Genomic DNA, 24,813 nt, shown 5'->3' on the forward strand with positions numbered 1-24,813 from the left:
CTAAGGCTACATCATACCCTGCATAAATACTTCCCTCTCATTCTTTTCCATAACCAAGTGATAATCTGACTTGATGATATGCATACCAGGTTTAATTATGCTTTCATACTCTGTTTTCCATTAACCATTACATTTTCTGTCAGTTATCTGATTACATTACAAATGTTCACTTTCAAATATACAAATATCCCAATGTTTGATTAACTAGACTCATCTAAAAAGAACATCTCCTTTCCTGAACAGTCAATCCAGTAAATATATATGAAGTGTGTATGTATATATGCACTTCGTGTGTGTGTGTACTTTCATCCCGCATAGATGAAGATGACTGCATCCAGCAGGGGGAGGGGAGGGAAGAAGAGAGAAAAGAAATGGGAAAGAAAAAGGGAAGGAGAAAAGGGAATGAAGTGGGGTGGAGGCTAGGTCACATGAGTACGTAGGTGACTTATATGTCTGATCTTTGCTTTGAACAATCTGCTGCAGCAGGGGAGGAGAGTGATGAGGACTGGATACAGGAGGTTTTCATTATCCTGGCTATGCATTTCTTCTTTGCCATGCGTTACTGTTCAAAGGCCAATGCTCTGTTTTGGATTTGGGACCTCTAGGATGGACAGTTGTGAATGATTTGCTCCCATGACTATGGGTTGATGCCAGAACTCTTTAGGGACAGCTTTAGGATGTCCTTGTACCAGTTCTTTGGTGCGCCACGAAAGCGTACTCTATCTGACAGTTTGCCATAGAAAACTTTCTTTGGCAGGCAAGTGTCAGGCATTCTTGAGGGGTGGCCAGCCCATCTTAGCTATGCCAGTTTCAGCGGGGTGTGAATGCTGTGGAGAGGTGACCTTCCGAGCACCTTGGGGTCTGGAATCTTGTCCTGCCGCTTGATCTTTAGTATCTTGCGCAGGCAGCACAAGTGGAAGTGGTTTAGTTTCTTTGCATGACGCTGATAAATGGTCCAGGTTTCTCAGGCATCAAGGAGGGTCGGAAGGATGATGGCTTTGTAACACTTCAGTTTTGTTGACATTCTGATGCCTCTGCGGTCCCAGACTGACTTATGCAGTCTGCTGAAGGTCATGCTAGCTTTTGCTACATGAAGTGTATATACTCACTAAGAGAAGATGAATCCATTGAACTTAACAGTTACTTTATATTTTACCACTGAACTTACACATAAAAACAGTTCTTTAAAACTTAGACTCTTATGCTATTTTGGTACCTACATGAGGCAGTTCTGCCACAGGCATTGGACTGGAGAATAGGAAAAGCTATGAAGAGGCCAATCTTTGGTCCCACCACTTCCTGTGCATGTATACTGGTAAAACAATACTGCACTTGGCGGAGTATGCTTACTACTTATACCGTCACACAGCCCCAACTTTGAACGTACCTGTACTGCACACCCTTAGCAGTCAAGGCTAGCTTTGTTCTTCAGCGAGTCAATTAATGACTTATGTGACACAACCATTTGAAATGTTTGAGAAATTTGTGCTTAGTATATACAAATATGCATATTCCCTAACTATTTTAGCAGGCTAAATGCAGAGGCCTTTACTCCCTATTTATTCAGGTAGATTTCCATTAACTTTAATGGAACATTTCCTAAGTAAAGAATGTGTAAAAACCTTTGAATTTTGCCCTCTGACTTTTTGTGATCAGAGTTTTAGCACCTTAGTATATTTTAAGGTCATCTAAACCCACATCTCCACTATCATACATCTTGACTGCTTCAAATAGCTTTTCTAGGTAACATGCTTTCTAGAAAAATATAATAATTCTAGTATCTTGGACATTTCCAATTGTCAGACAATAATATCCTGTCATGTAAATTGTAAAACTGAATATAGTTCTCCAGTATGCAGGAGTTCAGCCTATGAAGTCATTTGTGATTGTGCTGTGACAAAATATATATTTCTTTAGATTTTCAGTTAGTGGACTTCTAGAACTAGAAACTATTCTTTGTAACAAGTACTAAGTGACTGCACAGAAACTCAGGTTACTACACAGCAGTGCTGATGAATGGCCTTTTTGTGATGTTGACTGCGTAGTATCCTGAGACTACTGTGCAGTAGCATAGTGTCACACATTCTGCCGTGCGATGCTACGGTGCAGTAGTCTCAGGCTACTGAGCAGTCAGTGTCTCATGTAGATGTGGCTGCTGACTATTAAAAAGTGAGACTTTATAAATAATAATAAATTATGGATTATTATTATTTGTCCTTTGTTTAAGCTTTCAGGGGCATATTTTCAAGATTTTTCTCTACAATCATAAACATCAGAAATGGTTTTTAATTGAACAAGAGATGATCACATATTCATTGTACCATGACTCCATGAGTAGCAAACACCAAATATCTTGAGAGGCACAATAAGGTCATGAGAGCTTGCAACATTATAGTCTTCCAGTAAGCTACCATTTCCCTTTATTCTGTTGAAAAATTACTAAACCGGATCAGAAAATGTGTTTTTCTTGGCCAGATTAAGCAGAAATTGAGTTCCATTAAAGTGAACAATGATCAAGATTTAATGAAAAGAGAAGTAAATATTTTGCTGAGGCAAAACCGAAGTCTACATTTATTTTAAAACGTAATAAATCTACAGCATTGCCCAAATCTGAAGTCAATAAAGCATGCATTAATTTTATTTATTTATTTCATTATCCCAAATTAAATAGGGGGATGAAATCTAATATATTAGGATGTGAATATACTGCTCTGAACACCTCGTACAATAAAGTAAACAGATGGGCTTTGCACTGTACCCTAAACTAGAAAATCTGGTTCTGTTGGACAAGTGGGAACGCAAATTCCACAACCAAGTTTTCTCCACTGAAAATACCTGCTCCCAGTAGATATTTAAATCTAAAACCTGTTACTGAAAATGCATATGGTGACCTTAGTTGCTCTGCATTACATGTGGTGAGACATTTGTCAGGTAAAGCCTGAAACATTGTGAGTCAGAGTAACACCACAAGTGGGAGAGAAGCATAGGAAGCTGATGCAGGCTGTGGAGTATTGGTGTAATGCGATCCCAACAGTTCAACTCCCTAATCTTCAGTCATAATAAATAGCTTTGGCATCCTCTGTTGCGAGCCTTCAGATTACATAAGTGGAGCTGATTACTTGTTTGACTTTGCTCCTCCGCTGAAACAGGGTAGACCTCCCATCTTTACTAGGATGTTTAGAAGGTAAAGCTGCTTGTCTTAAGCCCTGCATATCTCATAAAATGCTCAGCAGTCCTCTCTAACACTTTCTAAGCTAACAAGCCTGCAAGGATTGAATGAAGGCCCCTGAGGGGCTCTTGCCTCAGTCCATGCATGATTTTAGAATACTTTTATCTATACTGCTAACTTAGCCAGTAGCTACTTTGGGTACATTGGCCAATTCCTGGAGGCTTTCTACCTCCAGGTGTTTCCACTATAGAGCTTTTCAGAGAGTTTGCAAGCAGCATTATGTTCTCAAAGGAAAACAAGTTTTCTCCCTCTCCCCTGCCACCTACTTTTTGTCTTCTAAAAACAGCTCAACCATTTTTGGTCAACTTTTTTTTTTTTTTTTTTTAGACACCTTTCAGTAAAGACAAAAATTGCAAACAGTCACAAAACATAGATATTTTATAAAGGTGTGTGTGACTGAGAAGGGGTGAGAATAGAAAATATAAAAACTAAATGATATGGTCACTGCTACTTCGATTACAATGCTCTAAATAGAAGGTATAAACAAAAGATGTTGTAGATCTCTTAGCAATAGTAAACATAAGCATTTTAAAATAAAAATCTTTTCTCTTTTTATGGATGTTAATTACTTTATTGTTGATAGCTCACAATCTGAAAATAATACAGTGAGAGAAGCTATTCTGGTATCACAAAGTTTCAGACTGCAGTTGTGTGAAACTAAGAAATATATCTCTTTAAAATCATTTAATGAAAAAGAGAAAGAAAGGAGACGTGACACAGTCTAATCATTCTCAGTTTCATTATATTTCATTTCAATACAGCCACACAGAAGAATCAAAAGGCCTTATACTGACTTCACATGTATGAGTTGTAAGTTGATGTAGTTCCATTAAGTTTGATGGCCTTGCTGCAATCTACAGCGCTATTTTGAAGTCATAATTAGGGCCAGAATTGGTCTCTAATCTCATCTTTCTCGTGCTTACAGCCCTTTCTTAAAGTTATGCAGAACTAATTAACATTCTTCATAATGTAGCTCACTAAAAGTTATCTCTACACTGTGGTATGTGGTATTATAAATATAGTGCTTGAAGAACACCATTGTTTTGGCATTAAAAGAAATGTGTAAGGATGAACAAAAATTGAACAATTTGAATAAAAATTTAAAAACAATAGACCTTGAAGGTAAAATCCTGAGACTGATGGAAGTGTTGCCACTAAATTCAATGGGGTCATGATTTCACATTGTTTGGACATGTGGTAGCCATTAAAATATGCAAGCCCAAAGAAAGAGTTGCCATGTTTTAAAGATGTTCCTTCAGTGGAGTGACTACTGTTATCAGCAATGGTAAAGCTAAAACCTTAAATCAGATCATCTGTACTTAGGGTCTAAAAAGGTAATAATGTTTGTGTTTAAGGTCCTAGCTGCAGCTTCCCAGGACATTCTTCTGATCCAAAAAGTGCATTGAAAGAGCACCTGTCCTAAATTAATTTAAATAGTAATGTTGAGCAGTCTCACAAAATTGGGATGTTTCACCATTAATCCACCACTATTTATAAACTGACATTACTAACAAGTGTAATTGTGCAAAACTTCATGTTTGAACATACCAAGCAGAATAAATAGTTAAAAGAATCTAATAAAAAGAATTTTTTCTAAGGAATTTTGTATTGGCAGTTTTTGTTTAAAAATCTGTTCTCAATTAAGTTTATAGTTGTTTAAAAATTATGAGAGGGGACTGTCAATACATTTTTGAAATGTCATGGGTATGTGTGTAAAAGGGTGTTCTAGCCCCTATCACTTTAAGGAATAGAAAGGGCAGCATAGTAGGTCTGTAATCAGTGGACAGCTGGAGCAGAGCTAACTACCAGAAAGTAAGTGGCTGAAAAAGCAGAAAGACAGGAACCTATAGATGACTACTTGGGAGCCAGCTGCAATGCCAATAGGGTGGAGCTCTGGATAAGTAGTTAAGTAGGGACTGTAGTGTAGGAGGAGCAGGCTGATCAAGACTAAGGAGAAACCCCTGTGCAGGCTTGGGAAATGTGACAGTAAGGGGTTGTGCTGCTGGGAAATACAAGCCAAGACCTTGAGCCAGAGTTTGTAGCCTGAACTTGGGAAGAAGAGTTTTTGTCAATCCAGGCTGTTAGAGGGAAGAAACTGCAGGCCAGGGAAGTGCCTGGAAAGTTGGGAGGGAGCCAGTGGAGGAGGGTAGGGCTTTGTAGCAGTGCAAAAACCCAACATGGGATTTGAGTTGGAGACTGGAGGTTTATATCTGTGTTGGTGTCAGTGCAGTATAGGATAGGGCTGCAAGGCCCGGCAGCCCTGTACCCTGTGAGACCAGGGCATAGAGACACAGACTCACCCAGTTCTAGCACACAGAGGTCACTTGATTCTTACCTACCACGTTGTGGTGTTGAATGTGTCTTAGTTGGGAGCTAGTCTACTTTTGTGGCATGTTGTCCTAGACGAGCTGGGTCTGGTTCTTCTTTGGAGATTCTACCTCCCCTACACCCATCCAAGCACCACCCTGTTGTTGCAGCATATGTTGTGTCCTTGGCTCTCAGTGGATGATCTTTTTCTGTTCTTTGCTCCTGCAGATGTCAATTCATCTTGAGCCTGGTGTATGAAGGGCATGACTGAGCCAGCCCTCTATTTGGTTGGTCAATACATGAAGGACAATACAAAACAGTGAAACAGAACTCAGGTAAGTCTCAGCCCTTAGTGTTGTTGCAACCACAGGCTATGGCCACCAGCTATGAGGTAATTTAGTCTGTAGGGCTGTGGGAAATTGAGGTGCCCAGCCCTCAAAAATAAAAGGAACCTAAAAAGAAATATGCAGATCTTCTGGGTTCCTTTTGCCTGTAGCTTGGTTGTTTCCCAGCCTTAGATGCTTTGGGATCTGTCATCAAGAGTTCAGTAGCACCTGCTGACTTCCCAAGTGCAGCGGGTCTGTCTGCCCACCCTTATCAACTCGACTTCTTGTGAGTGTTGAGGTCGGTTCACCTACTGATATGCCTCCAGACCTGAGCCAGCATTGGCTCTATTTTCCCCTTTTCCTAGGGCTACAGCCTAGCCACCCAGACTCTGCAGCAGGGTAAAGCAAATCAAAACAAAAAATAAAACCTTTTCAGAGCCTTGCCTGCTCCCCTGATGGCCCTTTCCTTCAGTGTGTCCTCTTGCTGGCGATCCCTGCCATCCCACTGCTGCAGGCTTTGCAGTGACATTTTAAATTATTGGAGTGCTTTTGGGCTCCTGAGGGGGTAGCTCCACCTGCTCCCCACTGCCTGGAGCTTCTTTGCCAGCAACTTGGTTGTCCACTGTCATCTCTCTCCCCCTAGCCCTGGCAGTGGGCCAGAAATACTAGTCTTACTGTGGGTGAGGCCAATCCTGATGGAGCAGCTGCTGATAAAGTGGGGCTCCTGCAGCGGCTTCTGGTCACTCGTTGTCAGTTCCAACTAGGTTGGTAAGTTTCTTCCTGCTGCGGGCTCAGAAGAGTTTTCTCTTACTTCTTCACAGTTGGTTTAACTAGAGGTTTAGGTTGTGGCTCGGGGGTAGTGTGAGGCAGTCCATGGTGTAGGGGCAGATACTAGGGTGAAGCACTGAAGATGCAAAGAGTTAGGGGTCTTGTGGGTTGAGCGGGTAGAAACCCAGCAGTTCATAGGCTGAAGGAATCCTGCAAGGATCTGTGACCTGGTGAGCTGAGATGGAGAGGCAGGAGCAGCTCTGAGTGAGCACTCCAGTGAGTTAAAGTAGCCCTGCCAGGATCAGGGGCCTGGAGGCCTGGGTGAGTTGATATGAAGATAAGATCAGAAACAAAGTATGTATGTGAAACAAAGTAAGACCCAGAAGGCATGGGTGTGGCTATGGAAGCAGCTGGAAGCCATGGTTAAAACCCTTAGGGTGATTGGGGCCAAAAGGCTTTGATCAGGGCCAGCTGGGCCATGATCAGTGTCAGGGAGACAATAGATGTCAAAAGGCGGAGTGTTAGTCAGTAAGCCTAAAGCTTATTGTCATGAGTAAGACCATAAGGAGTAGATCTAATACAATGATAAATCTTGTTTATTCAGAGAGCAGTACCCTGCCTACAGTTCTGCTGTTTCCTCCTGCAATCCCTGGACAGATGCAGAACAGAACTCTAGGAACAGTGGAAAAATTTGATTGGTTTCATACTTTTTTTAAAACCAATGTACTTAGAACTAAATAAGGAAATGTTTGAATTTTGTTCTGAGTAAAGAATGAACATCTTAATATCTTCAGGATAACACCTCTGTAATTCTATAATATATTATTTTCTTATTTTATTTCAAAGAAGAAATGGCCCCTCTGTATTAAATCATTAATACATGTACGGAAATTTGATAAAAAGTTGTTGAGATGCTAGTATATTTTTTAGCTTTATCTCAGGAGAATTGGAATGAGACATGCAGTTAAAAAGAAAAAAAATTACAGATTTATTGTTTAGTAAAAAAAGAGAAAAGGTATTATCAGTACCCAATATAAAAACACTGTTCAAGTTAGATGGGTAGCAAAGTGACCATCTGTCATACATTATTTTAGTGTTAACCTCTGCCTCATAAAATGGGGGCTTCCCTACTCTCTTGTGGCAACATGAAGTTATTTCAATTCCATTCACACCCTCTGGGCATCAGCATGATTTGGAAACCTAATAAAGTATGCTATCAAAGAACAACCCGTGTGTCCAGAATTTGTATTACTACACTACAGGGAACCCAAGTGATGTTATCCTTTAACCATATGTTTTCTAAAGTTCCATTTATTGCCATAAAAATCAATGTGATTTTCTTTTTTGGTGGAAAGTGCCAAGTAAGGCTAAACAAGAAATGTTACACAGAATACGAATAGTGTGTCAAAGTGCTTCTCCCACAGGAACAGAAATGCACAGTCCACCAGGATACTAGGAGTATATTGTTCAGTCTTCCTAAACAGATGTCAGAGGAATTAATTCTAAATCATTTTGTGTGTTCATTCTGACTCCACAGGCATTACAGTCAAGACTGTAGAGAATAGGATTAGGTCATATTTTCCCCTGCCCTCCCCATCTGTATTTAACTTAGAAATAAATTGGAGATAAAAAACCCAACACACTGAAGTCAATTTACAGAGCTTTGCTTTGAGCACCCTTTAGAAGGAGCGGTTGTTTTGGGTAGTAAGGTTCTTGCCATCTCATTGCAACAATGCGTGGGGATGTCTCAAACCCATTTATCTTTTGAAATTTATAGAAACCCTGTGTCAACCTGAAGTTTCTGGGCCTACCCACTCACCAAGGGATGAGGAGATTCAAATTCTCTGGTGCTTGCGTAGACTACGTTTATACTGTAGGCCCTAATGTGCTTGGCAGTCACACCTTCAAACATGAAGCACTGATGTGATCCCTCCCCAACTGGAAGTGGAGTAGCTGCATCAGCTGCTAAGAGGTAATTAATACTGATGAGTGGTAGTGTTCTCCTGTGCCACCTGGATAAAGCTATACTGCTTCCATTTGGCTAGTTAGCACCCACAGACAACATGGTATGCTTGAGGTGTGCTGCTGGGTAGGACTGACACAAGGACATTGAGAACTGACTTGCCAGCTGTGAATCTGACTGGAAATCATCAACTTCATGGTGGCTCTTAGTATGATTGTCAGTTAAAGACTAGGGGTCAGATACTGAATCTTAATACAGGGCCCTCACCAACAACACCTGTTTGGGCTGCTGAGGGAGCAGTAAGTCAGTCTAGGCATAGTCTTAGTGTCCTGAAGTGGGGAGACTACTTCCTCTCTTCTCCCCGCTCCCACCCCAAAGAGTTTCCACTGCATTGAGTGGAAAGCCATCCCATGGAAGGGAAATCAGTATAATTAGCACTAGAATTCAGTGTGTGAAAAGGGCTTCAGAAACTCATCTTTGCACACAGCCCATTTTCATTAGGGGAAGGTACTACTATGAAAACAGAGAACAGTGAATCTGGCCACAGAGCCAAAATTCCCCACTTTCTTGGCCTTTGTCCAGATCTGGATCCCTCTCTACTCATAGAAGTAGATTTTAGGATGTTGCTTTTAGCCTGCAAAGTAATTAGTTGCTTGATTTACCTCCTTTGACAGACAGTTCTGTATTCTGTATGTTTTTGCCATACCTGCAGTCAGCAGAGGTGTTAGACTGAAGTCTCTTCAGTTTGGTGAGAGGTGGGGAAGAGATGGACAGAGAATCCTGTATGAGTGTCCTTTTATTTGGAATTCATTCTGTGTTTCTTAGAAATAAGGAAAGGGGAAGGAGTTTGCAAATTTGAAGCTAATGGGATGTCTCTCTGTTTTAAATTTTCAAATATATTGAAGTTTTTTGAGCAGTGTGGTAAAGGATGGGCCATTGCTGCACTGTTCTGCTACCTGGGGTGGGGCCAGGAGAAGCAAAAGCTGGAGGAAGGTTGATGAACTTCTGCAATTGAACTGATGGGGAGAACAGTGGCTGGAGGGAAGCATGGGGACCACAGATTAACCCTTTGCAGGCTGCATACAGCTCATGGATGGGGAGTCGTGGGGGAAGTGGGGCACCAGGGCAGTGACCTAGGCAGTGGGAAGAAGAAATGACAGGGGACAATCAGGGCTTGGAAGGGGCTTCTCTCCCTTCTTTCACCTGTTCTCTTTTGCCTTTTTCTGTTTCCTCTCCACTCACCTACTCCCTAGAGGTCCCCAGCTGTCAGTCTAGGGTCCTAGAGTCCTGGATGATAGGTAGTCACTCGGGAACAGTGCCTCCTTGGATACTGGAAGATGAATTGGTGGTTTTATCTCAGTTGAGTAGCCAGAAGTTAACTTGAGATGGATAGCACAGCCCAAAGATGATCCTTGCCTTAAGTAACATAACTTAAGAATGACTAGAGGGCACTTAGCGCTAGTTAATGAGCTTTAATGTGCGATTGTTTACATGGTCTAATTGTAGTATATAATATCATCTGAATTGCAGCAGAACAAAGCTAACAGGCATATGGGTCCCCCGACCAGATCAGTTCTGATCATGTACAGAAGCCTGATTTGTAAACACCAAGAAAACCTAATGTTTTAAAATGGTGATACCTAATGAGGCACCAAATCCATTTTGTGGCCTTCTGGCACAGGTCCAATTTCTTTAGGTCTCTGCTGCTTTGAAGGGGAATTACAGAACTACCTGCTTAGCTTATGTGCTGAAGTCCCATTGAAATCTATAGGATTTTGGTGCTTAACTTGAGTACTTTTCAAAATCCCGAAGGAGCTTAAGTCTCATAGAAAGTTAATGGAAGTTATACTCCCAAATTCTTAAGTCACATTTGACTTGAAAATCTTGCCCCTTTTTCAGTCACTCTATATGTAAAAGAATTGTCTGGTAACTTTGAATACCCAAGAAGATTCACAAGAATATTAACTGTGTCAAAAGTGACTCAAAGTGTAATGCTTTTGTGTTAGGCATCAGGGAGACCTTTTTGTGAAATCCAGCACAAGCTGCATTCAGCTCTTTCACCAGGTTACAAGGGGTATTCATAGATCTTCTCCTACAACCCTTAGTAGCTCAATAGTTTCCTAAATAAGAACAGGATCACAAAGGAAACTTGCTAATTGAAATAGGGGAATGTTGCAGCACTTTTCTGCTAAATTTATCACTGGGACCCAATCTCTATGATTAAAATTAAACCAACCAGCTAACTACTTATGGGGCATCCAGATGTTAAGTAGATGGAGACTTCTTGTGATTCAAATATGGAGCCCTGACTCTTTTCCTAAGAACCTTCTCCCCTAAGCAGGATGGCTCTGGAGTTCCCAAACTGACAAAATCAGATGGAGATGTATAATATATGTATGCACAAAGATGTGTGCATCTCTAAGTTGTAAATGTGAAAAGCCTGATACTGAGGGCAGAGCTGACCTGAGCAAGGTGTGGAGCCTGGGGCAAATCAGCTTGTGCAGAGCCCTGCCCCCAATCCCATGTGCCCTGGATGTGAAGAAGCCAGCAGTGGGGAGCGGAGGGGAGGGTAGTGAGTGGCCAGATGTGAAGCCAGTGGCAGTGGCACAGAGTCACCATGGCCACTCCACCTGGCTCCAGGCCCCCCCCCCCAGAGTGCAGGGCCCAGGGCAGTCACCCTAGTTTGTACCCCCCTCCCCAGGGATGGCCCTGGCTGAGGGCCTGATTTTAGTTGATGCAAGTCTCTGAAAGATTTCAGTGGGCATGGACTAGGTTTTTGGATCCCTCTTGAAGGCTCTGCAGACAACATTTAAAGTTTAGCATTGTAAAATGCATTCTAAAGTGACTTAAAATGGCTTCCCTGGACATAAAATGCCACACCTCTGAAACTGGTACTAGCTTAGAACTGAATTTTGCATGTCTTGGTATTTTGAGAGGGGTCATATTTTGGAATGAATTTTACCTAGTTGGTGCATCTATGTGTGTAATTAGCATGTAGTGATAAACTCAGTGCAGTTTGCACTAAAGTTTATTGCTCCCAGGTGCAGCATTTACATGTGTACCTGGGACTGCAGCATGTTGAGCCAGGGTAGAGCGGGGTCAGCTTGCCAGCCCGCTCCCCTGGGTTAGACATGCTGTGAAGGGACTGGCTGGGGCACTGGGGTGGTCCAGTACAGGGCTAACTGGTAGGCAGCCCCTGCACTGTACCCTCATGCCCAAGCCAGTCCTACTTACCGTGTACACATGCCTTTTGGCGCATGTAACGACTCTGCTGTGGGATAGTATTTGTCATGGACAGCACTATCCCACAGCAGAGTTAATTAATTTACTGTGCCCTAGTACAGGCACATGTGTACATGTTGATGTTTTACTGTGGAGCTAACTAGTCAGCTATGCAGTCAAATGTGAAAGATAATCATTTCTTTGGGGGATAACTTTTTGAAAAAGCAACTGTTGGGAATATTCTACTGGTCCTATGGAGATGTATTAGAAGACGCAAAACAGGTGAAGTGGTTGGAGGTGAATGATAAAACTGTATCACATTTGTGCAAAGTATAACATGCCCACTCAATTTATTCTCACAATATCTCCTCTGTGGATGTGTATCCCTGTAAAATTCAAGGCGACGTTTTTCTAGCCAAGAACAATTAAATGGCTGCTGATAAAAGAATAATCTAGTTGAGACAGATTAATTTAAATATATAACATCGTTTTCCACATACAAATCCTAAAGAGTACTCAGAATGTCAGAGCACTGGGTCTGTGACCCTGACAAGTGATCTCTCAGCTGGGTGTGGAAGCTTAATCCATGCCTTTCCAGCTGCATCTCTTCAGTGCGAGAGGGTGCCCTTTTATAGTTGATTAGCCAGTAGAGTCAGTTAACTGTGAAGCTATTGGATATTCTGAAGGCTTGCATGTTATACAAAACGTGCAAATTATAACATAATCTTAAAATGGTTTTAGGAGCTTAATCATAATAGTTTTCTGCCTGTGTATGAGGAGACTGTTTTGTTTTTTGCAGAGCTCCTTAAATCCCTTTCAAAAGGTGTTTAAAAGTACAGAACTCATCATTTTATGTTAGTCACAAAACTAGAAGAGTAGAGAAGGAATTCTGTTTACTTCTTAGAAGAGGAAGTCAGAAGCTGTTTATGCCATTGGATTTTTTAACATGAAATAAATTTCCTAGAACCTCCGTTTAACAATTCAATATTTCTAATATAAATACATTTAAAATAATAAGTGGGAATTAGAACCAAATAGGTACTATTGTAGACAGCTAAATTTGGTTCTGAAGTGAGCAACACACCACGACTTCTGATCAGATACAGAGGAGAACTATATCCTAAGCCTAGAGATTCAAAATACATAATTAACCTTTGACTTTTTTGGCTTGTAGATAGCTTTCTCCATTGAATTACTGTTATTGGCTTAAAAAGATACTTTCAATTTCAGTATGCAGTCCAAAATAGACAATTAGCAACAGCTCTGTAGTTGTACAAACTTTTGTATCAGGGAACAAAAGCTTAATAAAGTATAATGTTTTGAGAGAATCAAGGCAATTGTAAATTTAGCTCTGCAGCTGATTCCTCAAGGGCATTGGCTCGTGCCACTGTATAGAAAAAGGAACATGACCCACCAAATGCATGCATGATCTCCATAATGGAGAAAAAAAACATTAAGGTCTAGTAAGGTCTAACAGAATGCAGGGACCAGAATTTTGAACAGATGGTATACAGGGGCCCACTGGCCTCTTGAAAGCCAGGGAGAGGAGAAAATAGGCAGATAGTAATTAGCAGGAGGTGATAAAAAAGGGCATCCAGGATCTCCCCAAACATCTGCTTAAAAGAATAAAGCCTGTTCTGACTCTGAGATTTAATGCTCTTAAGAGATACAGTTTAATTACTTAGAAAAAAAATACACACACAAAGCTGAGCTGCAGTAGTGAGCACTATGGTTTGGAGCATTGCATCAGTTTGTGTGATTAATAATTTGCTGTATTTGCTTTAGATGGGTTATATACAGTATTAAACCCATAAATGAAGATGTTGTAATCAAAATGCCAAATGTCTTTTTTTGGAATCAGCAAGCTTTTAACAATGATTTGAATTTCGGATAACTTACAAATTGATGTTACTTGCACTGCATTTTAAAATGGCTGCTTTGCCTGCTTGTCATGTATTTATAGTGCTACAGCTGTCTCTCTTTTTGTTTGTTTATATAGAAATAGTTTCAGTTTGTTTGTCTGATTGAAGTATTTTGAGCTCCACAAATAGTTGCAAATTATAGCACAGAGACTTGATTGCTGTCATCATCAGTTGCTTGTGACCAAGTCACTTGAGACTTCAGTGCTGGACTTCAAACCACCCCCCTTCCCGCCCACCCCAACTGCTAAATCATAATGAGGATTTGAAGTGTTTGAGTGTAACAATAATCCCATATCAAACGTCCACAAGGAAAGCAGCAGAGCATTTAATTGAAAAATGTTGTTATACATGCTAGTTATTCTATTAGCCTAATATTCGGTCTTTAAAACAATCATTGCAGTAGTTTAAAAACAATACTTGTTTTTTCTCCCAGTTCCTAAAATACTTTATTTAATAAAACACTGCCAATAAAAGGCAATGATAGACAGGAAGGAATTGAAGAAGGAGAAGTACATGGTGGTCTACTAGAAGAGTCTGTGTGAGGACTATTTACATTAGCAATCTGGGATATGGAGTAACTGGCACTTGTGAGAAAATTCACAGGTGACATAAATTGGATAACAGTGTGAACATTAGTGAAGACAGTAATAAGCTAAGGGGACTAGAGCGAGGAGGAATATTATAGATTGTAATAGCCCTTGTCCCGAGGAATTTAAAGGATAATACAATTTGTAGATATATTGGAGGTGAGGTAACTAAAAGTGCACAATAAAGGAAAATTATCACTAGGTTTCTTCTGAATGGGTGACATCTTCTCATTTGACATATGCAAAGTTAATTTAGGCAGGCAAGGTTCTTTGAGTAGATGTCTTTTATTAGACCAACTGAATAGTTAGAAAAAATGTTCTTTGTAAGCTTTTGGGCACAAACACGCTTCTTCAGGCACAGTGGCACCCAAAGAAAAGAGAGAGAGGGATGTTTTAAATCAAGGTGTTGCAACAATCTTCAAAGAATCTTTGCTAGCATAGAGGGGGTTGCCATGACTTAATCAACACATCAAATTAAGTATTTCTTCACAAATAGGATTTTATCCAAAATACAGGGTTTTTTTTCCTCATTCTGAAATAGTCTTGTTACAGGTTTCATACAAAAGATGCAAGTATATTTTTCTTATGGACTGTGTTGTTTAAATCTAGCTATTAATGTCTCCAACTATAATGAAGTAATAAACAAACAATTTCTTGTGAATCCCACATTTATAGTGATTTGTTGTGGAGGACTCGAGCAGTTTTGTTTCTAACAAAAAAATAAATGAATAAAGTCTGCTGAATACTCTGTAGGACTTGTAACTCTCAGTATGACTCTCTTAAAGCACACAAGCAAGCTCGAAAAAGATCTTTAAGGCTAAGTACAGACAGTCAAAAAGCCAAAGGCTGAATTGATTCAGTCTTTGCAGGTTAGTCTAAGTTGTGCAGATTGTGCAGATAAGCAAGTGAACAGACATTCTCTTTTGATTTAGTAAATGCAGCCACATGCCTGCAGTGGCTCCAGCCATAAGCCAGGGGTTGCTAGAGTACACCTGCTGGCCACTGCCAAATAGAAGGGAAGGAACAAGTCCTGCAAGGCTTTCCTCTACTCCCTGCTCCAGAGGGAACCAGCCCAGGGCTAGCCCACTGGAGGGTGGGGAGCCCAGCCTAGAACTGCCTGTGTGTGTGGGGGGGGATAGTGCCTGCCAAGCTTCTGTTCCACCCTCTCCACCCACCTGCTCCCAGCTTGTGGGAGGGCAGCCACTGCCAGACTGGGGGAGTGGGGGGGAAGGGAAAGGGGAAGGTAGGGACATTGAAAACTTGAACAAGAATAGTCCTCTCTCTGAAGCAAGCATGCAAAGTGCTGTGTTCAATACAACCTTAAGCACATGACAGAACAACTAAAAACCTTCGCCTAAGCTAAGATGCAACCCAGTAAAACAGTAAGAGCACACATAGCTTACTTTAACTTACAATGGAATGTAATAACCCAAAAAGAAAAGAGAAAGCCTCGCATAAGTCTTACATAATCCTGAGGGCAGAGTATCTCCTTATAGCCAAGTATGTGTGACTGGTGCCTCCTGAGTAGGGGAGGGGGGCACGTGCCCCCCCAATCAGTCAGTGACTGGGGGAGGGGGTCCCCCAGCACGTGATCATGCTGATGAGGGGAGGGGTCTCCCAGTGGCAGATCTCACTGACCGGGGGAGAGGGTCTCCCTGCGGCTGATCTCACTCACCAAAAGCCAGCTGCATCACTTCTGGAAGTCCCATAGCTGTCATGGCCACTTCCTGATGGCATCACTCCTCAGTCAGTGCTCGCAGGGGAGGCACTGGCACTCCCACCTGCCTACTGCCTGTTGCCTAAACGGGGAGTGTGGCCTGACAGGGGTTGCACTGGTACTCTCAGGGGGGTGCACATGCACCCCTTACACATCACCACTGCAGCCAGGGAGTCAAAGTTTTTGCTTAGGTATTTGTAACAGGTTGCCCTCCCCAGTGCCATCTTTTGTGTTATCTGTGCCCTATGGGGGGCACCCTTGAAATTCCCTTAAGGTTTCCCGCTCTCTACATGCCTGCCACATCTTGATGGAAGTATTATAAGCGAGAGACTGACAATTTTTTTTGTATGTTGGGGTCCTCTGCCACCACTGGCCTTGACCCCAGTCTCTCTCTAGCTAGGCCTCCCCATCTAAGCCCACCAGATAGGGTTTGACTCCAAGGCTCTAGCTCTTTAGTTTTGGGGCTTGTGGCCCTTGTTTTTGCTTCAATCTGGAATACAGCCTCCCTGGCCCAGAGGCCTGTCCACCAGCCCCACAGCCAGCGGGTCACAAGCCCAAAGCTGGGCAAAAGCCCCGGACCTCCAATGTCCCAGTTAAAAAGGAAACAAACAAACAAAAAAACCACACACAGTTGCACCCTGGGCCACCCACGCCACCCTGGCTTTTTAGGCTTGCCCTCTCTGGCACTGGGCCTGTGCACCCCGAACACTGTGCCTACTGCGCCACAGTTCCCATGCTATAGTGGGGCTCCAATGAGGCCTACTCCTTCCCTAATAGCCTCACCCAAACTACCAGTGTTGTTCAATAACAAAAAAAGAAAATATGAACCATCCTGTCCATGGGCTATAACCACCACTAACAAAATATGATTAAAGGTGGCAGCATGCCAGCTTACAGTTTCTCAGGGGTTTGTGCTTCTGCTCCCCCACCGTCTGCTACAGTCCTTCTGGGGTTGCTGCCGCTTCTCCGGGAGTCCTCAGTAGTTTCCCTCCTGCAGCCACTGGACTGCTCTCCAAGCTTCTCCAGGGAGCTCTGGGACACACTCCTTCCCCTTTTGGTTGCCAGACTCTACTACTGCCCAGCCCAGGGTTTTTATAGTCCTGGCCTGCGCCCTTCTGGTGAGCTGACTAGCTGGCCAGGCTCAGCTTTTAACACCCCGCTAACCACTATGCTGTGGCCAGAAAGTTCTGGTTTTAAAGGGGCTGACCTGCCTTCTGGTAACAGGGCTAGGATTCCCTGTTACAATATTCCAGTCTCCCACCTTTTACAGGTTCTGCTTTATGTAGTTCTCTGCTTTCTTTAGTCACAGTAGCTCAAGATGTCTGCAACCCTCTCCTGTTCCTTGGTTTCCAGCACATATATGTGCTTGTGCCAGGTCTTTGCCAACATCTCCTACTTCTCAGTCTGGTCTTGTAGGTCTTGGCTCTGTGCTCACAGGTGGCAGGGGACCAGCCTCACTCCCCAGCTTCTTCCCCTTTCCCCATGGCCTGGGGGAGCTGAGGGGAATTACACCTCCCTTGCTCGTTATCAACTGCTTGATTTAGTCTCTACCAGAGGTGAGAAGGTGTAGAATCTGCTGGTCTCCTGCCATTTTAAATGTAGTTCTCTGCTTTCTTTGGTCACTCCAGCCCAAGTAGTCATTCTCCTATTCCCTTAGTTCCATCTCTAGGACATGCATGTGATGATTGTGTCAGGTCTTTGCCAACACTTCCCACCTCTCAGTCTGGTTCTGCAGGGTTGGGTGCCAGCACGCTCATCTGTGGAAGGGGGGAATTAAAGCCTCTCCCAGACCCCATGCTCCTGCCCCCTCCACTCCACTCCACTCCAAGGTCTGGCAGGGGCTGCCCCTCCCATGGCAAACCTGGCTGCAGTCCCCAGCCAGGTTTCCCACCCCCATCCCCTTGTCAGCCAGCCATCACTGCTCTGGCTGCATCTCTGAAGCAGGCAGAACTGTCCAACCCAGGGCTGCCAGACATTCTGGTATGCTGGGGGCCTGTGATTTAATTTAAACCAGGAAGGGGTCTGGGACAGAAGTTCCATAAACTGGTTTAACATCAATCAGTTAAGTCTGATACTACATTCAACCAGGTTTATCTTAAACCAGTTTTGGCCATTTTGAAACTGATTTATGTGCACTGAATTTACGTTGTTACAAGTTTAAATCAGTTTCTGATCACTTAAACTGGTTTATGTATAATTTCTGTCCCTAGTCTGAAGGCATGAGCTTTATTTTAAAGTGTTTGATCCAGGCATCTTTTCTACTTTATTTAGTAAGAAGAGACCAGAGACAGTAGTTCACATTGTAAATTGACTTCATGTACAATACTCTTTCATAAGTGGGGGTGAGGGGGAAAGACAACCAAAGCAGGAGGAGCATCAGAAGTGTTTATCAAAATAGAAAATGCATTCTGGCAATGGTATCTCATTCTGTGCTGCATACTTTTGATTAATTTCTTGGTGTAGTGACTTGAAGTATGAATATGAGATTTAACAAAATAGATCGTTATAGACAGTAACACATGGAGATCCCAGTCCTCTTTTGAGAATTGTATTGGAACACCAGTGCACCCAAGCTGGACTGGGAGCTCTGATTCCAGGCCAGAGGCAGAGATACTGTTAATGTAATGCAAGTCATGTGTTAGTAAATAGGTATAAGGTGTAAGAGATTGTAAGAGAGTCATGTCAGGATGACTTAAAATGTTTTGTGACTCCATGTTTGAGGATCATGAAACTGAAGAGAACATCCAGGGTCATTGAGTCATTAAGTCAAGAAATCCCCAGAATCACCACTTAGAATGTTGGTCTACCAATGCAAGGAAAAGTATCCAAAACACTAAGAACACAATATATAAATAAAAGCAGAGGTGAGAAGTGTCCCTTTAATACTTTGGTAATCAGTGATGGGGAAGTAGTGTAATAAGAAATATTTTTGTGAAAGAAAGGGAAGAATAGCACCCTACTGTTGCTTTTCTTTTTTTGCATTCCTGTCTTGTAGCCCTTTGTGTAGGTATAATAGTTCTACCAAATATTATATTTTCTGGCATGGGGTTACACCAGTAGATATGTAGTGTGTAGGAACCTACCAAAATTTGTGAGAGTGGGCAGTGCCCATGAAATACAGCATTTCATTTTAGAGAAATAAAATGCTGGCTCCCCAGAGGAAGCCAGAAGTCCTTGGGGCACTGCAGCAGCTCATTGGAGTGGGGAAGGGGGGCTCCTTGTTCAAAGGACTGCTGGCAGGATGGCTACTGCCCCTTACTGCAAGTGCTGTTGTCATGTGGCCCCACTCCCTCCACCCTTTGGCGATGAGGGTTCGGGCTGTATGATGGACAGCCCTAACAGACAATCAGCAGTGAGGCGTGGGGTCACTGGGGACCTTGGCCAATCAGATGTGTTGAGGGGCATGTCACGAAATGGGTGCCAGGCTCTGTGTTCTGCCCATGAAATCAGGAGCAGGTGCCCTGAATTTGGTAGGTCCCTAATAATGTGTAAAGTATGGCCTGCTTTATGTGTTCTAAATCATGAGATGTTAAAAACAAATAAATATCAGGTCATTTTTTTGTTTGCTGTATATTTTAGGGATCATGTTTTCAAACTTTTTCAGTACCATGAAAGCTAGAAATGTTTTTTCTTAACACCTGAAAATATTCTTGTGTGATCATAAAATTTCAGAATCCATGAGTATTTGATCATAATTTAAACTTGCAACAATATGTATATTTTGCAAGGGCCAGAAGAGAGTGAAGTTACAGCATTGACTTGTATTGAATTTACTTAATCTTTTCTGAACTATTTTTCTTTTATAATTATTCTATAGTTTATTTTTTTCTAATTTCTTCAAAGAACTATTACATATGTGGCAGGTAGTCTTAAAATATGCAGGTTTTATATTGTTTTATGGGAAACATAAAATATTTTTTAAAAGTTGTTGTCTGCAGCAGTCCCTCAGTATCATGACTTATTGATGGGGCTCGAGCCAAACCAATTCTTGAGCCACAGACCCATCTGCAGATGTTGCAGGTCTTTTTCTACAGGGGAGAGTAGGTCATAGGCTAGGACTCCTTCCCTTTTTTTTCTTTCTTTCTCTTCTCTGTTTTGAGGGCATGATACTTTACCTCAAAATGGGCAGCTGCTTAGTTGAGGTTGTAGTGCCATTGGAGTCAGTCAGCAGCCACCCCGCTTCAGATCTTGATGTCGGAATCCATTTTCTTGAGGTGTGTCTTTAATGTGTCCTTGTATCATTTCTTCTTTCCACTGCAAGATCTCAAGCCATTATTAGATGTGACGAAACTACTTGTATTGAGAGTTGGGGAGTTGTGCAAAATGTCTGGTCCAGCATAGTTAATGTTTGAGGATCACTGTCTCAATGCTGGTAACATTGGCTTCAGCAAGGAAGCTGGTATTTGTGTGGTGATTGTAACAGGGTGAAGACCAAACCCTGTTACTTTGGGACCCAGGGGGATCACAGATGGGGCAAGAACAATGATTAAGCCAGAACAGCTGGGGATGAGTTTAGCACCAGGAGTGGGTTAGGTTAATGAAAACAAAAGTGGAGAATGACTACGATAAAAGACAGCCACCCATGGAGAGAAAGTTTCCTTCCGGGCACTACAAAAGAAGGTTGAGGCAGAGAGACAATGAGGGACAAGGAGAGTTCCAAACTCACAGGCTGCTGAGTGAAAGCAACCATGGTAGCAACCTGCCACATGGAAAAGGTGAGATAAGAAATATTGCTTACCAGGCCAAATAGCAACTTCAAGGATAATCCCGGTAGTGACAGAAACTACCTTGAAATAAGAGAAGGAAAGATTTATTAACTGAGTAAGGGAAGGTTGAGAAGGATGAATGGGACACTGGCATCAGGAAAAGCGGTGGGGTTTCAATTGCACATCTGCTGGGCTTTAACTGACTGGCATAGAAAAAACTCAGTAAATGAATTTTCTTCAAATAAAACCTACTGGTGGTCACCAAGCATATATTTTGTTTCTGGGATAATCATTCTAATTTCTCCCATCTAAAGTCATGGCAGGTGAGTTCCAGAGTGAGATGGGGAGAGGCTCATCTAACCCCCTGAGACAGTGAGTTTCCCATTTGATGAAGATTTTCTGGAGGTATCATTGGTGAGACCTCTCCAGATTCTTGACATGACAACTGTCAGTCACCCATATTGCACATCCATAGAGGAGGGTAGGGATGTCTGCATTGTAGACCTGGATCTTGATGTCTTTTTGGAGCTAGCAATGAATAAAGACATGCCAAAGCAGTTTCCCAAAGGAGGTACTTGCACACCAGATCTGTGCTGGATCTCATCAATGTTTAGTCTCTGAGACAGGTGGCTATTGTGGTAGGGGAAGTGCTCAGCTACCCCAAGGTACTATCTCTTGATGGTAATTTGGGAAGAGGCTCACATTCATAGCCCAGGAAGGCTGATAGAAAACTTCAGCCTTCTCAGTGTTAAGAGACCCAACGTTTGTGCTGGATCTTTTTAGAGAAGCTTACTCATCTGGAGGTTTTCTTCAGTGTACATAAGGATGGCATAGTTGTTCGTATATTGAAGATCAAAGATGGTTGTCTTGAGAACTTTGGTCTTCAGTCAAAAAAATCTCAGGTTTGAAGAGTTCTTCATACTCAATGCCAATTCCACAGAAAAGGCAGTTCTTAATGAGAACGAAGATGACTTAAAAAAATGGAGAACAGAGTCAGGGCAATGACATACCCTTGCTTGATCCTGGTTCAGATGACCAATGGCTCTATCTCTGATCTGCTGCATTGAACGATTGCAGTCATCTGGTCATGGAGGAGCCTCAGGATCTTGATGTACTTTTCAGGATATCTGAATCTGGCCAGTACAGCATCCTTCTCCTGAGCAAATGGGTGGAGCACAGTCTTGTATTTGTGAACTCCATCTTCAGATAGAGCGACAAGTACAAGATGACCTGGAGACATCCTTGTTCTAATGGCAGTTCTTCTTTCTTGTTGTTCACCATTTTGGTTATTCATTGGGGTGTGAATATTCCATGTTATGAAAATCATTATCGAGTGATGTTTTTGACCAGAGAGGGAGTGATTCCAGAAGTAGAAATGATCCTATGTTTAGGGTACCTTTTTTTAGCCCATTCCCCACATGGAATGAGCCTGAATCAGACTGCTCAGTCACAGTAACAGCTGCTGAATTGCACCCCTGTCTCTAACCTAGGTGCAAGACAGCCATCAGACTGCTGCTGCCTGTGTGCAGATTTGTGGCTGGAGACTGTCAGATTTACTGGTCTAGTCTGCATCACCACTGGTCCATTGCTGCAGGGCTTTTGGTTGTTTGTACAGGAGAGCATATTGTTTCCTGTGGTAGGAGCCTGTGCATGATTTGGTTTAATGTGAGGAAGCTGGTACATAGAAGCAGCAACCATAGGATCTTGGAAATCTGAGCCCAATGGCAAGGGAGAACGCTAGACAGCAAGAGACCTCCATCTTGCTGCAGCTTTCTTCAGTATTTACAGATGTTGCAATTCTGACATCTTATTGTACCTGATCTGCTGCTAAGGACTTGGTTGGACCATGGTTTGTCTGAAACCTCCCCTCAGGCCTGTTCACCATGGGTGACTGCCTGGAACGTGCGACACTGGGCAACATAGCTCAGAGAATCATTGCATACACAAACCTCCTCCTTACCAGAAGGTTTTGGCCCATGAAGAGGTAAAACAAACAAAAAAAATAGTGTAAGTCAGGATACTGAATTTTCTCTGTCCCTATTCTGAATTTGAGTGATCTACATGTTTTTCATCACTTTCAAGAATTTGGGTACAGCTGATGATTTCTTTAGGTGTTCCTGAAAAATAGATCTGAATTAGATATTTGTATTCTTTGAATACTCTACACAAAGACATTTTCCATATGCTCAGAACCTAGGGTTTTAGCAGAGTAGCGGTTTTACGCTTGATGTAGCACTCAGTGAAAGAGATAGTGATTATATAATAATGACCGTTTTGGTGGAAAGTATTTTGAATATATGCTTGACTCTTACAGAAAAAAACCCTTGAATGATAAACTGCAAAGTTCTGATGAGAAACTGAAAAGTTAAAGGGCCTGATTCTTACCCTCACTAGGTCCTGTTTATCTCATCTTGGAAATGTACATTTACTGACACTTTAAGCTCTCTTTATACTCCTAGTGTAGTGGGAAAGCCTTAGTGCAAATCAAGTCTAAAGTATTGAAGACCCACATTAGTTTAGAATGCTTGAAACTGTAGTCATTATACAAGGTGTCTCATTTTGTGTAGCTTCATGCATGACATCACATTTACTACTATGAAAAATATTTCATTACATTTGCACCTTTACTAATAATTTTATATGACCATAAAGTTGAGCCTAAGGTGATGTGCTTAGCCTCAAGCAGCACTAGCCTCAGATATGGCCACATGATAGCTGTGGTAGGGGGTGGGCTAAAGGGCATCTGAAAAATATATTTAAGTGCTGAGTGAGGGTTGCCTAGGTTGTTTGCAGTACTTGGGTTTTTAAGTTTTGGGGAGCAGTGAGTGAGATTAGAAGGCTGAAAGGATTATTAATAGTTAATGAAAACTACATGTGTGTATTTGTGGAGGTGTCTAGGTTGGATAGTTTGGGGGAGACAAGAAACCACTGAATTCTGGGGGGATGTTTTGAGGAAGTCAGTGACACTGTCAGGGGAAAAAGATGGAAGTATCTGAGTAGCTGGGTGGAAACTGGAACCAACTGAGAGGTGGTTGTCTGGTTAGGTGAGAGTGTAGGGGCAGTAATGTAATTCTGTCTGTTACTATTCCCTCATTGCCAGTTACTGCTTCTGTCACTTCTGGTGCTTGCTGGTGATTGCCAGCATCTCCTGGCTTTAGTCTTGATCAGCTCTAGCAGGAGTAACAGATGGATCCATCTCACTGCCTACTGAGCTGTCAATGTACGTGGACCCCACTCTTGGCCTACAGCCTACTCAGGCCTCAGTCAAGATACCTGGGCCTCGCTCATACAAGCCTCCCACTAGGTCCTGCTCATTTAGGCCTTGGGTCCCCCTGGCCCTTGTGTTGTCACCCAAGCCTCACTCTCATTCAGGCTTTGGGCCTCAGGCCCTCCTGGCCCCTATGCTGTTGTCCAAGCCTGATGCTTTTCTGTCAGGGTGTGTTCCCTTAGCTTTCCTCTCCACAGGGTCACCCACGAGGCATGGGGGCTGAGGCTTTCTGGTACTCCATACTCACCTTGAGCACAGGTGTGGCATTTCCTGGAGAGTGCCCCACCACAAGCAGCCCTGCCATACCACCCTTCCCAGCAGGGTGTAATTTTAGGTCATTCCCCAGGACCGCTGCAGGCCTACCTGCCCTGGTCTTACTTCCTCTCACTGGGGTGCTGGATGTTCTCTCTGGGATGCTTATTCCTAGGCACTCTGATGCAGCCTCCACCTCAACCTGTTTCTCATCCTGGTTCCAACTGTCTCGTACCACATTATAGGATTTCTCCCATCAGGCTGTGCTTCATCCTCCGTCACTTTGCCTGCTTGCTGACTGACTGCCTATCCTCTCTTGGCAGTAATGCCCTCCCCCACATCAAGGGGATTTTCAATCTCTTTTAGGCTCTGGCCCCACCTCTAGGCCAGTTGGGGTGCCAGTAGCTCTCCACAGCCCTGGCCTGCCTCTTGTAGTGGGCTTACTTGCCTTTTGGCCTGTCAGCCCTGGCCCGTTTGCATTGACCAATCAAGAGTCCTGGGTCACTCGAAAAGCAGCTGACTCCTTTCCTCAATAGGAGTCTCCTC

General features: G+C 42.7%; 1 long non-coding RNA gene across 1 annotated transcript; it reads left to right on the forward strand.

Moving 5' to 3' along the window:
- Positions 1–4,018: 4,018 nt before the first annotated feature.
- On the forward strand, positions 4,019–24,370 carry LOC109316120. Its single transcript, XR_002102706.1, has 3 exons — positions 4,019–4,030; positions 17,598–17,605; positions 24,269–24,370. It is a non-coding gene; the product is annotated as an uncharacterized LOC109316120 (long non-coding RNA).
- Positions 24,371–24,813: the final 443 nt, after the last annotated feature.

The sequence above is a fragment of the Crocodylus porosus genome, unplaced genomic scaffold (genome assembly GCF_001723895.1).
Source record: "Crocodylus porosus isolate Cpor-Errol unplaced genomic scaffold, CroPor_comp1, whole genome shotgun sequence".
In the NCBI taxonomy this organism is placed as follows: domain Eukaryota; kingdom Metazoa; phylum Chordata; order Crocodylia; family Crocodylidae; genus Crocodylus; species Crocodylus porosus.